This window comes from Bos indicus x Bos taurus, chromosome 28 (genome assembly GCF_003369695.1).
Source record: "Bos indicus x Bos taurus breed Angus x Brahman F1 hybrid chromosome 28, Bos_hybrid_MaternalHap_v2.0, whole genome shotgun sequence".
Taxonomy (NCBI): Eukaryota; Metazoa; Chordata; class Mammalia; order Artiodactyla; family Bovidae; genus Bos; species Bos indicus x Bos taurus.
In genome coordinates, this window is record NC_040103.1 from 16928619 (window position 1) to 16945498 (window position 16880).

Sequence of the window (16880 nt, forward strand, 5' to 3'; positions counted from 1 at the left end):
TCGAACCCACATCTCTTACATCTCCTGCATTGGCAGGTGATTGCTGTTAGTAGTCATCTTTTTCTGTGATGGGCCTTTCTTCAAAAGGGAAATAAATAACGCAGATGCACAGTGGGAAGCAAAGTTGAGAGGTGAGTGTGCTTGTGGTCATTCTAGTCCCTGGGTCCTGTCCACTCATGGGGCCAAGGGGGCATTTCTGTTACTGGATTTCAAGAGAATATTAATTACCTTGGAATGGCAGAGTGGGTTTTTGTACTTGCAAACAACAACCCTGCCTACTACAGTCTCCTTACTTTTTTTTACAATGACCCTTTTCTGCAGACAATAGCCTGTGGGTTATTACTATACAATTCAGTAAGTCAACTCAACTCCCTTTCGGATTAAAATGAGTTTTAAATAAATAACTGATAAACAAAGGAATAAATGTCTGTTTTAGAAATCCTAAGAAGGGCTTCACTTTCATTTCACATTTGAAATTATATTTTACTAAATGATTAATTTTAGAAACCATTCCATTTTAAAGCTGAAAGGGATCTCTACTCTAGGTTGTTTTTTTTTTTTTTTTTTTGGTTGGGAAAACTGGAGCCCAGGGAAGTCAGCAGAGCTACCTAGATCTTGTGGTTCATCAGTCATAATAGGACTTTTCTATTTGGAATAGTAAGCAGATTGTACATAGATCACTGAAGACTCTGAGCCTAAAGGTAGAGAGCTAAATTCCAGAGTGAATGGGAGCCTGGGACAGTGGGAGCGCTAGGAATAGTGCCTGGACAGGAGAGCTGTGAATTCGATGCTGGGTCCCTAAACACCAAACTTCATCCTATGCCCTCTTGTGGCCTGACCCATCATACTTCTGTGTTTTATCAAAGACCTCAGAAATCTGCATTTTGCAGTTGCTATCTCCTTCTTTCTATCTTCGAAACTCAGAACTCTTACTTCACTCCAGTCTCCTTGGAGGAACCCATAGGTTAGGACCATATGGAAGACCATTTTGAGAAAGTATCTTTGTTACCAGCTGTCAGAGATCAGAGAAAGGCATAGTTTGTTGAGACTACAGACAGGACATGGACCAGGATGCACTTTGGGAGAACATGTTCTTTTTCAAAAGAGAGATAAATCAAGGAACTCTGAGTAATGAACTCATCTAGTCAGAGGTGAGGGAGAATTAACTAGATATTTGTACATTTTCTGGGTGGCAGAGGACACCTGTCTGAATTTCAGTCCATTGCTTAGGTTGGCAAATAAGTTGTCCTCTCCATACCTCAATCAGTTCATCTTTTTGAAGGGGAAATTGGCTAATACACACAGTTGTATGGCTTAAATGAGAAACACACACACACAAAATTTGGCACAGGAAGTCCCCATTGTAAGTTAGTATTAAAACTGGGAAAGAATAATTTTTTAAAAGGTAAGATCATGAGTCTCACAGAGATATGAAAAGAATGTGTGTTTAAGATTTTGTTCAACTCATTTTTAAATAAGAATAACTGTTTCAAAATGGAGAATCCATAGAACAGACTCATTGCTAGACCAGGAATATTGAAGTTAACTGCTCTAAACAGGGCATACATAGTTTTCCACTGGAGGTGCCCAGTAATTTTCTTTGCTTATTCCAAATTTCCTGGCATTGCTGTAATTATTATTAATTCATCTTAGCTGAGCTCCCCCATTCATGCCCACTTATCAAGAATGACGCTACTCCTGACATATCATAAATCTCATGTGCCTCAAACCCACATTTACAGTGTAAATAGTCCTGCCCATTCCAGGTAGATTGTGCAATAGAGTTCCACTATTACAACCCCTATTATCAAGGCTTCAAGTCTTGGCCATAACTTACCAGCTTGGCTTAAAGTCAAAGGATGAAAAATATGTCGAGGCTTAAATAAGAAATAAAAGCGGAAGTGGTCATGCTGGTAATTTACCCCTTTAGAAAATGTCTAGGGCTATGAAAACTAAATCCACTGTTGGCAGTGCACGCTCAAGCTAGAAAGTCTATTTAGTGTGGGAAATAGTACTCAACCTTTCATTTTCAGCAATTTAATCAAATCGCTCCTGCTCTCTCAAATATTTATTTAGCCTCCTATAATTTATGGTAACCATGGCACTTAGTATTACCCAGGTGTTAAATCTAATACAAAAAAGGTAAAAAGAATAGTAAAGAAGTATCAAGTGATGCCCAGGGGAACTTATTAAGTGTATTTCATTTAAATAATCCAATTCCACGAATTGAGGCAGAATTCTTAGAAAAAAGTACAACTTGAAAGAACTTGGTTTAAATTGGAGCAGGCATTTCACCTGCAAGCTGCTCAGATCATTAATTTTAATAATTTCTGTTGCATACTCCGTGAGTAGACTGCTTTATAGTTATTTCGGTGCTTGTTACCTACTGCTGTTCTGTGATATAATCAGATGAATATTAGGATCACTATTTGAAAGAGTCACAAAGGAGCCAGTGACTTGTGCAAGGCCATGGGCAAGACCAGAGACGCACTGTTTTAGTTTAGCTAATTCTTATCTCTTCTACAAAATCCTGAGGTTTCTTCTGCTGAGAAACAGATCATTCTGGAGGTGAGCAATGTCACCGGGAGGTTCGCCACTCCTCCAGTCTCTCCTTCTCAGAAATCACTGAGTTTCACACCTTCTTCTCCAACAGCCCCCAATTCCATGTCTCTTCCTGAGCTCAGCTTGGGAATTTCTTGCATGGTTGCCATTTCATCATGCCTGCAAACCCATTTGGAAGAGGAGGATTCATCCAGAAGCACACCGGGTCTGCCTGGTGTGGACTCATGCTGCAGGCTATGCAAAGAGGTAGAAGGAGCCAGGAGACTGGACTCTAGGTCTGACTTTGCCACTGTGTAATTGCATGCCTTTGGGCTAATTTAAAAATTTTATCCTGAGTACTTTCGCACCATGTGAGCTAATTTAGTAGGAGAAAAATGACTGTAAGGAACTTTCTAATACTGATATGCTAACATTACAGTGTAGAGAGCATAAGCTTTGGTGGTTCAGAACTTGGCTGTGCCCTTTCAGTTCAGTTCAGTTGCTCAGTCATGTCCGACTCTTTGCGACCCCATGAATCCCAGCACGCCAGGCCTCCCTGTCCATCACCAACTCCCGGAGTTCACTCAGACTCACGTCCATCGAGTCAGCGATGCCATCCAGCCAGCTCATCCTCTGTCGTCCTTTTCTCCTCCTGCCCCCAATCCCTCCCAACATCAGAGTCTTTTCCAATGAGTCAACTCTTCACATGAGGTGGCCAGAGTACTGGAGTTTCAGCTTTAGCATCATTCCTTCCAAAGAAATCCCAGGGCTGATCTCCTTCAGAATGGACTGGTTGGATCTCTTTGCAGTCCAAGGGACTCTCAAGAGTCTTCTCCAACACCACAGTTCAAAAGCATCAATTCTTTGACACTCAGCCTTTTTCACAGTCCACCTCTCACATCCATACATGACTACAGGAAAAACCATAGCCTTGACTAGATGGACCTTTGTTGGCAAAGTAATGTCTCTGTTTTTGAATATGCTATCTAGGTTGGTCATAACTTTCCTTCCAAGGAGTAAGTGTCTTTTAATTTCATGGCTGCAATCACCATCTGCAATGATTTTGGAGCCCCCCAAAATAAAGTCTGACACTGTTTCTACTGTTTCCCCATCTATTTCCCATGAAGTGATGGGACCAGATGCCATGATCTTCGTTTTCTGAATGTTTAGCTTTAAGCCAACTTTTTCAGTCTCCTCTTTCACTTTCATCAAGAGGCTTTTTAGTTCCTCTTTACTTTCTGCCATAAGGGTGGTGTCATCTGCATATCTGAGGTTATTGATATTTCTCCTGGCAATCTTGATTCCAGCTTGTGTTTCTTCCAGTCCAGCATTTCTCATGATGTACTCTGCATATAAGTTAAATAAGCAGGGTGACAATATACAGCCTTGACGTACTCCTTTTCCTATTTGGAACCAGTCTGTTGTTCCATGTCCAGTTCTAACTGTTGCTTCCTGACCTACATACACATTTCTCAAGAGGCAGATCAGGTGGTCTGGTATTCCCATCTCTTTCAGAATTGTCCACAGTTTACTGTGATCCACACAGTCAAAGGCTTTGGCATAGTCAATAAAGCAGAAATAGATGTTTTTCTGGAACTCTCTTGCTTTTTCCGTGATCCAGTGGATGTTGGCAATTTGATCTCTGGTTCCTCTGCCTTTTCTAAATCCAGCTTGAACATCAGGAAATTCACGGTTCACATATTGCTGTGTCCTTTAGTAAGTACTATTTCATGAATTTAAATAATTACTTAATGTCTTGAACCTCAGTTTCTACACCTGTAAATTGATGATACTACCTCATGGGGGTTGCTATAAGGATGTTGTTGTTGTTTAATTGCTAAGTCGTGTCTGACTCTTTTGCAACCCCAGGGACTGTAGCCCACCAGGCTCCTTTGTCCATGGGATTTTCCAGGCAAGATTACTGGAATGGGTTTTTGTTTCCTTCTCTAAGGGATCTTCCTGACCTAAGGATTGAACCCATGTCTCTTGCATTGCAGGTGGATTCTTTACCACTGATCCACCTGGAAAGCCTATAAAGATAGTCTGCAATATGTTTAATGTGTTGGAACCAAATATATGTGCACTAAATGATAACTATTATTTTTACATATTATATCAGGACAAAGCCTTCCCCAAATTAAGTGTTTTTATTTTTCCTTCTAATTTTACATCCAATATTGGAAAAAGGAGAATGGGAAAGTTCAGATATATTAAATGGCATCCTACTTTTCTTTTTTAAACCATATAAACTAGGTTATTTATTCATTCAGGTGACATTTATCCATATATTAGGTAAACATATATTGGTGACCCGTGGCACATGTTCTGTCTCAGGGTAGGGTTTATAATGTATCTTCTGTGTAGGTGAAATTCCCTTTCTCGAGTGGTGGTTGTTCAGAGAGTGCGAAATGATTTTGTTGGTTTCTTCAGCAAAATCTGGACCATTCACTCAGATTCAATCGTGCAGAGAAATATTATTTTCAAGATAAATAAGAAGCAGCAGCTTACATTAGAAAGAAAGACGAGATGGTCTTTCTGCATTCACCTTCTACACTGATTGTGAGTGAGTCCCAGAATGGTCACTGAACTTGCTTGGGGCTCTGTTCTGCTTGTGCTGTGACTTGTCAAACCAGATAGATCCTGGTGGTAGTTCCATAGAGGCATTGCTGAGTCTATGCTAATTAGAAATCAGTTACTAAAACTTGAGGAATTAAATGCCGATGATCTGTGGTTTGGATGCTACTGTTTCCCTTCATTAACACAGAAACCAAGAATACTTACAAATAGTACTGCTGACAACAGCACTGGTGTGTCTGTATTTTAAATCCATTGGTTCACTTAGACTCGAAGTGACACATGTTCCTACTCTCTGATGATCAAGGATTGTGTGTGTGTGTGTGTGTGTGTGTGTAAGGACCATATGGGTCTTGCTCCAGTGTGTTCATTCTCCTGCAGCTTTGCTGTTCCAGCCATACTGCATCTGCTTCTGTTTATCCCAAGTCTGTTAATGCCACAATAACATCAGGAGCTCTGCCTGGATGAAGCCTACAAATATGCCTCAGGATCATTCAAATAATTGATGCTTAATTAATAAGTCAAAGAATTACTGACTTTTAACACATAGAAATGGAAAATCTTTCCACTGGTCCCAAAGATGACTTTTTCTGAACTGGCCGTAAAGAAGGTAATTATTTCCCCTAAGCTTTGGGATAATGTATGGAAAAATTGTCAAATCAGTTTTTCCAATTAAAAATATTAAAATAGTTTCAATCTTATTACAAAAACAAAACATATTTACTATGGAAAATTAGAAAACAAGTCTAATTCTACCAACTTGATAAGGCCTTTGGTGATACTTAACACATACCAGGATGAATTCTGTTTGGCCACCTGAGATTGTGGCAGAATATTCATCTTTTAAGGCTTTTTCCCCCCTTAATCTGAATTTGGCCTCAGAAGCTTTCTCAACACAGTGCTTTGTGTGATCCATAATCCTTGATCAGAGTTGGTCAGTTGGTTGATACCTTTGTCCATCTCTCGTTCCTTTCCAAAGCCGTTGCTCTAGCCCAACTATTCATATATACATGTATTTTGATAAAAGTTAACTTATTTTATGAAGCTTCCATGATGGCTCAGACAGCAAAGTATCTATCTGCAATGCTGGGGACCTGGCTTCAGTCCTTGGATCAGGAATATCCCCTGGAGAAGGGAATGGCTACCCACTCCAGTACTCTTGCTTGGAGAATTCCATGGACAGAGAAGCCACAGCTACAGTCCATGGGGTTGCAAAGAGTCAGACACGACTGAGCAACTAACACTTACTGGCTTCAGAGCAATCAACTGCTTTATGAATGTGATACCATCCATCCTGTTTTCTGTAAAAGGTACAACTCTTGCACACCAAGTCAAAGAATTTTCTCCACAGCTTCAGGGAACAGTGAGATAAGGGTAGGAAGTTACAAAGTCTTAAACAGACAATCACAGAAACCAGCTCTGCAAATGAGCTTTACTTTGAATAGTTTAAATGCAAAATTGTCAAAAGGAGACTATTGTGGTAAAAATACTTAATACCCAATATTTCGTGTTAGGCCTGTGTGCTTTCCAAATAAGGTGTCCCCTGTCTTTCTAAATTACCAAGTGTAAAAGCTGTAATGTTATATGTTCCCGAGGGGCAGAGAGTAATTCAGACATGAAGTAATTTTAATAGAAATCATTCCTCTTTTCTTGGCAAGAGAAGAATTTCAGTAGGAATTTTTCAAAATTACAAAATATCCTTCCCTGGGGGATTCATGCCGCCACTTAGCAGATTTCTCATTTCATTTAACACAAATATTTTGATCCTCAAGGGGAAGTCTGCTCAGTTACAGTTTCTGCATTACTGTCTCCCAAAGATAAACGAGGTGCTTTTCTCCAAAATGGACACAGGAGAGGTAAGGTGGGAGGAAAATGATAGAAATCCCAGGAAGAAATTTCTAACAAAACAAATCATTTACCTTAAAAATGGAAACATCCTCCGATTCCTATGTCATTTTTTTCTCAGAATGTTTTCAAAGAGGAAAGATACTATTTTCCTTGAGAAAGCTAGCCTGAAGGAAAAAGAAATGAAGAGAATCGTGTGAAACAACTAAGAGTTTCTTCTGTCTTATCAGTTCAGGTGGATTGCAATGGTCTCCTGGGTGGGAAGATGGGTGGAGAAGGAATTTTGAAGCTTCCTCTGGATTTAACTAGAAAGAGCTCTCTGACTGAGTATCACGGTCTGCTGGAGAGTTGTCAATGAGGATGCTTCCCGTTTGGCCCCTGGGTGCATGATAACTCTAGAAGAGTCAGCCCCCCTGTGAGGAAGGTGTGACCTGTTCTCGGTGTCTCTTCCCAAATGTCTTCTGCCCTCAAAATCTTCTGAAACTTAGTACTTACACCTGCCCTTCCTAACCAACATGAATAATTCTAGTTTGTCCCTTGGATAATTCCACTGAGATTCTACTCTTTGCCAGATAAGAAGCAAAGGGATTTCTCAGATTGGATCATAAGTTGCATCATCAGTGGGTTTCACCATGTATGTCAGTCACCTCGTAGAAAAATTTGAGTTTGAATTCAGTGGTTATAATGTCAGGCAGCATGAGGTGGCTAGGAAAAATATTTGAAAGTGTGTAGCTGTTTCTGTCTTCATCCAAGTGGGCATCTTCCTATTCTCTTTCCCTACGTGATTGATGTTGCTCTTAAGATCAACTTAAGTATCACATTTTGGTGATGAAACCATTACTTTCTTCAAGGGTAAGTGGTTGTAAGGCTTTTAGTGAGTGTGTTAATCACTCAGTTGTGAACCCATGGACTGTTGCCCACCAGGCTCCTCTGGAGCTGGCAAAAATACTGGAGTGGGTTGCCATTGAAGAAGGCACTTAATAAGCTTTCAAGTAAACATAAATGTTTACAAATAAACTTAAGTTCACAGCACCTCTGTGGTCCTTCAATACCAGGCTTGTGTCAGGACTCAGGAAGTTCATTTAGCTTACTTCAGTGAAGAACGTAAACCCTACAATCCTGAGAACATGGCCCATGTACATCTTTTCATTATTTCACCCAGGATGATCACAGTGGTTTGATACACAGTTGGTGATCAATGAATGTTTTTGCTCCAGCAGTCTAAAAGGTTCGCAACACTAAGGGCAGCTGTTTAAATGATTTGTCAAAGCTCTGCTTCATGACAACGTGTTTATCATGGATTCATGCTTGTTACAAAAATTCAGGGTCAGGAATAGTTCTAAGATACAAGTGGTCAGATGTCACAGTGATCTTTATTTCCTAATAGAATATTAGAAGTTTCATTGCCTGAGAGATTGACATCAGTGTCCAGGGTAATTGCCAGATGTTTTGACATTAGGTTTCAAGCCCTTTTGGAGGAGAGGATAAGCAGCTCTCTAAAACCATAAGCTGATGTTAAAAAAATACAATTATTTTTTGAAATGGAGTTTTTATGACCACTTAAGCTCTAAGAATTGTTTAAAGCTATATAAAAAACACACCATAATATCACTATTTTAAATTAGCCTTCAAGTCAGCCTCTTTGTAAGGAAACAGTTTTTATTAGGCCAATAACCTTTCCCTTCTTCTTTATCTTTTGTTTTGACTATGTTAGGTCTAGCAGAAGTCACTCCAAAGTCAAGTACATCATTTGATCCCTATACTATTGAGACCAGAATGAGTGTTAAATTTCCTGGGGCCAATTTCAGGGTAACCAAGGGCTCACCTAACTGATCGTTCTTTGTAAACATGTTCCATGTGCCGTGTGTTCTTGAGACATGGGCCATGATAATAGAGCTAGATTAGTATAAACCCATCTCAACTACTAAAGAACTAATATTTGCATTATTAGTTATTGATGTTTATACTAAGAGCTAGCATAATCTGAGTGCCTACTATGAGACAAACTGTGCTAAGCATTTATATATAATCCTCACAACAGTCTTGTAACATACGCAATTCCATTCTACAGAAGAAAAAATAGGCTCAGAGGTGTTAGGTGACTTCCCTAGGATCAGATTGTTATTGAATGAAAGGCAGAAGATTTGAAATCAGGTTTATCTAACTTCAAACCCACCCTCTTTCCTTTATGCCATGCTGCTTCCAATAATATCATTTGTACAGTAATTTGTAACTGATAAAAGACTTCTTAATTTAATTTTAGTCTCATTGAGTCTGAGGATTACTCATTAGGGATGTGATCTTTGTTACTGCCTAATGAAACAGGAAACTTGTTCAGGTTCATGCAACTGGGAAAGAGTAAGCTGGACATGGACCGCAGGTGCTCTGACTTTTATCTTGTGCTATTACCGTAACATCAGAGATACCAAGGTTTCAGGGGCAGTGCATGTCTAGTGGCCACCGCTGACTTTTACTTGGAGGTACAGTTTGCCCTGAGAATCAGAAGACTTACCCCAACTTAGAAAGAGTTTATCAGAGGTGCTGCTTGAGGACTTTCTTCCACAATCCCTACCTTCCTAGAGTTTATAGAAATGCAACACCTAAGCATGTTTATAAAGCAATCTCATGGAAATGAGTAAGCAATTCATGTATGTGATCAGATCACATCAGTTGCTCAGTCGTGTTCGACTCTTTGCGACCCCATGAATTGCAGCACGCCAGGCCTCCCTGCCCATCACCAACTCCCGGAGTTCACTCAGACTCACGTCCATTGAGTCAGTGATGCCATCCAGCCATCTCATCCTCTGTCGTCCCCTTCTCCTCCTGCCCCCAGTCCCTCCCAGCATCAGTCTTTTCCAATGAGTCAACTCTTCGCATGAGGTGGCCAGAGTACTGGAGTTTCAGCTTTAGCATAATTCCTTCCAAAGAAATCCCAGGGCTGATCTCCTTCAGAATGGACTGGTTGGATCTCCTTGCAGTCCAAGGGACTCTCAAGAGTCTTCTCCAACACCACAGTTCAAAAGCATCAATTCTTCTGCGCTCAGCCTTCTTCACAGTCCAACTCTCACATCCATACATGACCACAGGAAAAACCATAGCCTTGACTAGACGAACCTTTGTTGGCAAAGTAATGTCTCTGCTTTTGAATATGCTGTTTAGGTTGGTCATAACTTTCCTTCCAAGGAGTAAGCGTCTTTTAATTTCATGGCTGCAGTCACCATCTGTAGTGATTTTGGAGCCCAGAAAAATAAAGTCTGACACTGTTTCCACTGTTTCCCCATCTATTTCCCATGAAGTGGTGGGACCGGATGCCATGATCTTCGTTTTCTGAATGTTGAGCTTTAAGCCAACCTTTTCACTCTCGACTTTCACTTTCATCAAGAGGCTTTTGAGTTCCTCCTCACTTTCTGCCATAAGGGTGGTGTCATCTGCATATCTGAGGTTATTGATATTCCTCCTGGCAATCTTGATTCCAGCTTGTGTTTCTTCCAGTCCAGCATTTCTCATGATGTACTCTGCATATAAGTTAAATAAGCAGGGTGACAATATACAGCCTTGACAAACTCCTTTTCCTATTTGGAACCAGTCTATTGTTCCATGTCCAGTTCTAACTATTGCTTCCTGACCTGCATACAAATTTCTCAAGAGGCAGATCAGGTGGTCTGGTATTCCATCTCTTGAAGAATTTTCCACAGTTTACTGTGATCCACATAGTCAAAGGCTTTGGCATAGTCAGTAAAGCAGAAATAGATGTTTTTCTGGAACTCTCTTGCTTTTTCGATGATCCAGTGGATGTTGGCAATTTGATCTCTGGTTCCTCTGCCTTTTCTAAAACCAGCTTGAACATCAGGAAGTTCATGGTTCACATATTGCTGAAGCCTGGCTTGGAGAATTTTGAGCATTACTTTACTAGCATGTGAGATGAGTGCAATTGTGCGGTAGTTTGAGCATTCTTTGGCATTGCCTTTCTTTGGGATTGGAATGAAAACTGACCTTTTCCAGTCCTGTGGCCACTGCTGAGTTTTCCAAATTTGCTGGCATATTGAGTGCAGCACTTTCACAGCATCATCTTTCAGGATATGGAATAGCTCAACTGGAATTCTATCACCTCCACTAGCTTTGTTCATAGTGATGCTTTCTAAGGCCCACTTGACTTCACATTCCAGGATGTCTGGCTCTAGGTCAGTGATCACACCATCGTGATTATCTGGGTCATGAAGATCTTTTTTGTACAGTTCTTCTGTGTATTCTTGCCATCTCTTCTTAATATCTTCTGCTTCTGTTAGGTCTGAACCCAGTGATAAATAGATGAGTAAACATATACAGAGTTACAAAAATTATTAAGCATAAAAAGGACTAAATGATAATTTGTTCTCAATGCCTAAGCTGACAATTTGGATCCCCTCTAAACTATAGTCATTTCTAAGATAAATAAAACTGTTATTTATACTTGGCATGAGGGAAAGATCTGGAAGACTGTAGTATAATTAGAAGAAAGCTGGAAGATTTTGAGTGGGCCTAAGAAAAATGATTGGTTCTTTGATCAGTGACTTTTATTAAAGTGAGCTGTTCTAGGGCAGGGGACAGGTTTTGTGTTTAATGTCTCCTTACCACTCCAGCTCCATTGTCTGCCTAGCAGTTTATGAAAACAGAGTTCATAACCAAGCAGTCATGGATGAACTTGACATCATTTGTGTACTTCCTGATATTAAAAACAGAATAAAAGATATATATACATTTCTCCAGAGAGTCCCTAGATTTCACTAGATCCCTGGAATATATAACTCTGCAAAACATACTAGCCTATAATGACCCTTCATCCTGAAAGTGAAAGAAAGTGAAAGTTGCCCAGTCGTGTCCAACTCTTTGCAACTCCATGGACTAAAGCATGCCAGGCTTCCCTGTCCTTCACCATCTCTGGAGTTTGTTCAGACTCATGTCCATTGAGTTGATGATGCTATCTAACCACCTCGTCCCTTCTGCCTCTTGCCTTCAATCTTTCCCAGCATCAGGAAGAGAGAGGGTGATGCCAGTGAGGATGGCTGGTGTTCACATCAGCTTGGTGGGGTTCACATCACCCTGTGTGTCCACAGGAGTAGGTGGCTGAAGAGTGGACTTACCTGGGGACAGAGAGCCTAAGCTAAAGGGGGAAGCTGGGTTGTACCAGCATCTCCCATAAGCAGGGACCCTCAAGGGCCCTCTGAAGAAGTAACAATATACCCACAAGAAAGAGCCAGAATTTGGAAACTGGATGCATGGAGACACCTAAATGCTGCTCAGAGGAACAAGCAGCAGAAATAAGACAGAATTCCTTACCATGGACGTGTGGATGGTCCAGTTATATGAATAAGGGTTTATGGCCTCAACGGAACCAAATAAAGACTAACCAATGAAAAATAATGGGGCTCCTGTTATAAGGATCCTTAAATTCCCTCTAACTGGGAATTGTCAGGATTGGTCTCCCAAGTCTAGAACGAGGCTGTGTCCAAAGTGGATGGGGATGGTAGGGCTGCTGGGCAGCAGGGTGGACAGGTCCTTATGCCATCTGCAGATGTTCTGTGCTCGCATTGTGTGCTCGCTGGTCTTGCAAAGAAACCCTGGACAAGAAAAAAGGGTCTCACCTCACATTCTATCAATAGCACCAGAGGGAGCCTTCATTTCCAAAGGTAATTGCCGCAAACGTGTTACACAGTATCATTCATTACTTGCTAGGACTGAGTGTTGAAAGTCCATTTCACAAGATAATGAAGTCGTTTCCCAGAACTAAAATAACCGGTTATCTGACTCTTAGGTTCATCCCACATTAGATGTATTACACACACAACTGTCAAAATAAATAACTTACTTGGGATGTGTCAGAGCTCACAACGAGCTGATGAGAAATGTGTAGGGTTGTGGAAAGCAAATCAGAGAAGCTGAGTGAGTGAGGAGAAAATAATGGTCCGTGTCAGCAAAGGGATGGCCCAGCGTGAGAGATGAAAGCCTGGTGAGATTTTAAACTGCCCACATGCCCATTCCTGCAGGTTTCCCTGAACAAATAGGGCCACATGTGGTCACACCAAAAATATCAGCATGAAATGAATTCCTGGCGGCACTGGTGTCTCATGAAGCTGGGTCTGTAATTTACAAAGGTGGAAGCCAAAGCTATAAAAATAAAATGGGAGTTTTCAATCAGGTAGCATGAGACAAGTTGGGGGAATCATGTACTTGCTGGCAAGATACATTTTTATCAGGCAACAGGTGTCATTAAAAAAAAAAAAGAAGATTGGACAGCCAGTTCCAAACAGAAAAAGTTGCAAAGGATTTGAAGTCTTCCACATGGAATGGGAAATTAACTTTTAAGGAAGATTTAGGGAATATTCAGAGTAGCTTTCAAGTAGAAATGATGAGCCTAGGGAGGCATGGGAAAACCAGATGAGAATGATAGTGATGATAAAAGAAGAGGAAGAGGAGGAAAAAAGCAAATCTTACCCAGGCCAGCTAATTAAAAAGTGAAACATAACATATACACAGTATTCACATAAAAGTAAGCTCCATTAAGGAAGGTGCTAAGGATGGGGAAATGCATATGAGTAAATATTCCGGGTTTGGCCGTGTTCTTTCAGTGGCAGCAGTCATCTGTCTCCTGTGCCATCGTCGTTGGATAATATCGTGTAATGAAACGCCCTGAGTGGCACTAGTAGCTCGCAGCTGTCAATGGTGTGCAATCGAAGAGCTCCAGTTTGATGGAGCATCATCCAAGCCAGTGGCCGTGTGGAGTGCCCCTGTTCTGTCCACCTTTGGGCTGACAGGATCTGAGAATTCATTGAGTGTAGGCAGTTGGTATAGACATTTGAGGCCCAGGTCCCCTTCCTGAATTCTGCCACTTTCCCTTCTCTCAGCTAGGCCAATCCCAGTCTTGGCAATTTTGTGATTCAGCTATCAGAATCTTCGCTTCATCAGAGAGAAGATAATTTCTGGAATAGAAAGCTAAAGGAGGGCTAATAAGTCCATGTTAGGGTTTGTTTTTCATCTTCAATAGTAGGGCTTTTATGAGCAGTGCTATTACACTGAGTAAATAGAATCGTAGGAGTGAAGAAAGTATCATGGGCTTTGTGAGCAGCGGGCTATGAAGTCCATTCCTGCCTACTTAGAGCAGATTGGTTAATCTTGCTAAGCCTGTGTCCTGTTGAGGACCACTTTGTGAAGATTAAATTAATGATCACCTTCACTGAGTATGCTTCCCAGATAGCTCAGTGGTTAAAGACCCCACCTGCCAGTGCAGGAGATGCAGGTTTGAGCCCTAGGTCAGGAGGATCCCCTGGAAAAGGAAATGGCAACCCATTCCAGTGTTCTTGCCTAGGAAATCCCATGGACAGAGGGGCATGGTGGGTTGTAGTCCATGGGATCACAAAGAGTTGGACATGATTGAGCAACTGAGCACACACAGATTACTGAATCCTTTCTAAATTAAAACTTGCCTTTATTGAGTACCTTCTACTTGTTAGACCTTGTGTTAAAGCATCTATAGTATCTCAATTAAACCTTTGTTGTTGCTTAGTTACTAAGTCGTGTCCAACTCTTTAGACTCCATGCTTTTAACATCCACATAAAATGCCCAGTTCACTGCTGAAAAATGGTGATTACTTAATAAATGGCACTTCTGTTATTATAGCTACCTTAAATCCATTCTGGGACAAAGAGGATGTAAATAAATGACTTTATTTATAGTCTATAAATAAATAGTGTCTACTATTGTTGTTTGCTCTCTCTTTGATCAAAGGAAGTGTCAAATGTCCTTCTAGCTTTCATAGACATTTTGCCAAGAGAATTGTGAAGACTTTGACTTTACAGGGAACAAAATCAAATGGTAAGAGTGATAGGGAAACTTCTCTTATCTAAAATAGCATAGAGAAATCTGTAACTCTGGCTGCTACTCAAACTTCAGGTTCCTCAAGGAGGCTGATATTTTCTGCTCTGATACTAGAACATGTGTAAGACCAGGCACTGTTGGAAAAATGAAGTGCTTGATTAGATTTGCCAAGGACTCTCTTTAACAAACTCAACAGTATTATGATAGTTCAAATAATATCACATTTGATCCCCAGTGAAAAGCTTCTGTTTGTTGGCAAAATTGAGACATACAAGATTTCAGAGAGAACATTGAGTTGCCTGCTGCACTCCAAATTTTCTGGGACTCGATTTGCTTAGATATTTATTCCCTTCTGTAATTGTCCATTCTGGCATGAGAAATCAGAAACACATTTAAAGGAGACAATTTATCAGAGAAAGCTCCTATTAAAATTGTATGCTTAATTTGTTAATTAGGTGGGTAAGAACGAGGTCTGGCCAAAAAAGATTTTTTTTTTCTTCTTTTCAAAGAACAGTAGGAAAATAGGCCAGGTGATTAGCAATCTATTTTTAGGACTTGACAGGTCAGTTTTATTCCTAGGAAGAAAAAGGGCTTAATCTATTTGTAGAACTTGATCCTAGCCCAGAGCCATTTGTCACTGCAAGTTAAAAACCTCCGTGTTAACTTCCTGCTTTAAACAGCCTGGACTAATCCCTCTGGAAATCCAATCTTTCTACCTCATCACCAGATGGCACCAAACATCTTTGGGGGAGGGGAGAGAAGTGAATGGTAATGTTTACTTTCTGGCGTTCCATCTAAAAAATAAATTCACTTAACATGCTAAATGCTGAGGGAATAAAATGTACAGAGGAATTGAATCAATTTCCATGTTAAGCAGTCCGGCTGCATTCCTTGTCCCGGCCCTAGATCAATTTCATAGTTTCTGGAAGATTGAATCTGATAATCCTAGGAAAAGAGTCTTTCTAGAGTCACTTTTTATTGTGGTAAAATGTACATCACATAAAACTGATTATTTTAACCATTTTCAGCATACAGTTTGATGGTGTGTGTGTTCCATTGTGGTGTTTACATCTGCGTGTTGTACAACCATGATCACTATTTCCAGGGCAATTTAATCATCTCAGACAAAAACTGTGTACCTATATAGAGTCATTACTAAGTGAAGTCAGGTTGAGAAAGACAAATACCACATGATATTATATACAGATGATATTAAATACCACATGCTTATATACAGAATGTAACAAAATTATACAAAGGAACTTATTTGCAAAACAGAAACAGACTCAGGCATAGAAAAGAAACTCATGGTTACCAAAGGGGAAAGGTGAAAGGGGAGGGATAAATTGGGAGTTTGAGATTGACATATACACACATTAGTATATTTCCAATAAGGGCCTACTGTATAGCACAGGGAACTCTGCTCAATATTCTGTAAATAACCTAAATGGGAAAAGAATTTGAAAAAGAATAGACATATATACATGTGTAATAGAATCACTTTGCTTGTAATCATTGGAGGAAACTGAGTTGAGGGTATGTGGGACCTCTCTGTATTATCTTTGTAAGTTTCTACAAGTTTTGTAAGTTTCAAGAATCCCTTGAAACAAATACAACATTTTAAATCAGCTATAGTCCAATATTAAATAAAAGTTTAAAAAAACTATAAAGGTAAAAAAACTCATTTTTAAAAAAAAATAATAAACTTTTTCCAAGCCTCGTTCTTATTTCCACTTATGGCCACACTGATGTTAACATTCTGTATCCAGCATGTACATTTTGAGAGAATTCTTAAATCTTTAAAGTTTGGTTATAAAGTAGCTGCTGGCCATCAAACTCAGCAAAACAAGAGTCTGTAATTTTCCTCCCTTCCCATGGCACATCCAATAAAATAATTGATCACGTGTTCCTGGTGGCTCAGACGGTAAAACGTCTGTCTTCAATGCAGGAGATCCGGGTTCGATCCTTGGGTTGCAAAGATCCCCTGGAGAAGGAAATGGCAGCCCACTCCAGTATTCTTGCCTGGAAAATCCCATGGGCAGAGGGGCCTGGTGGGCTACTGTCCAGG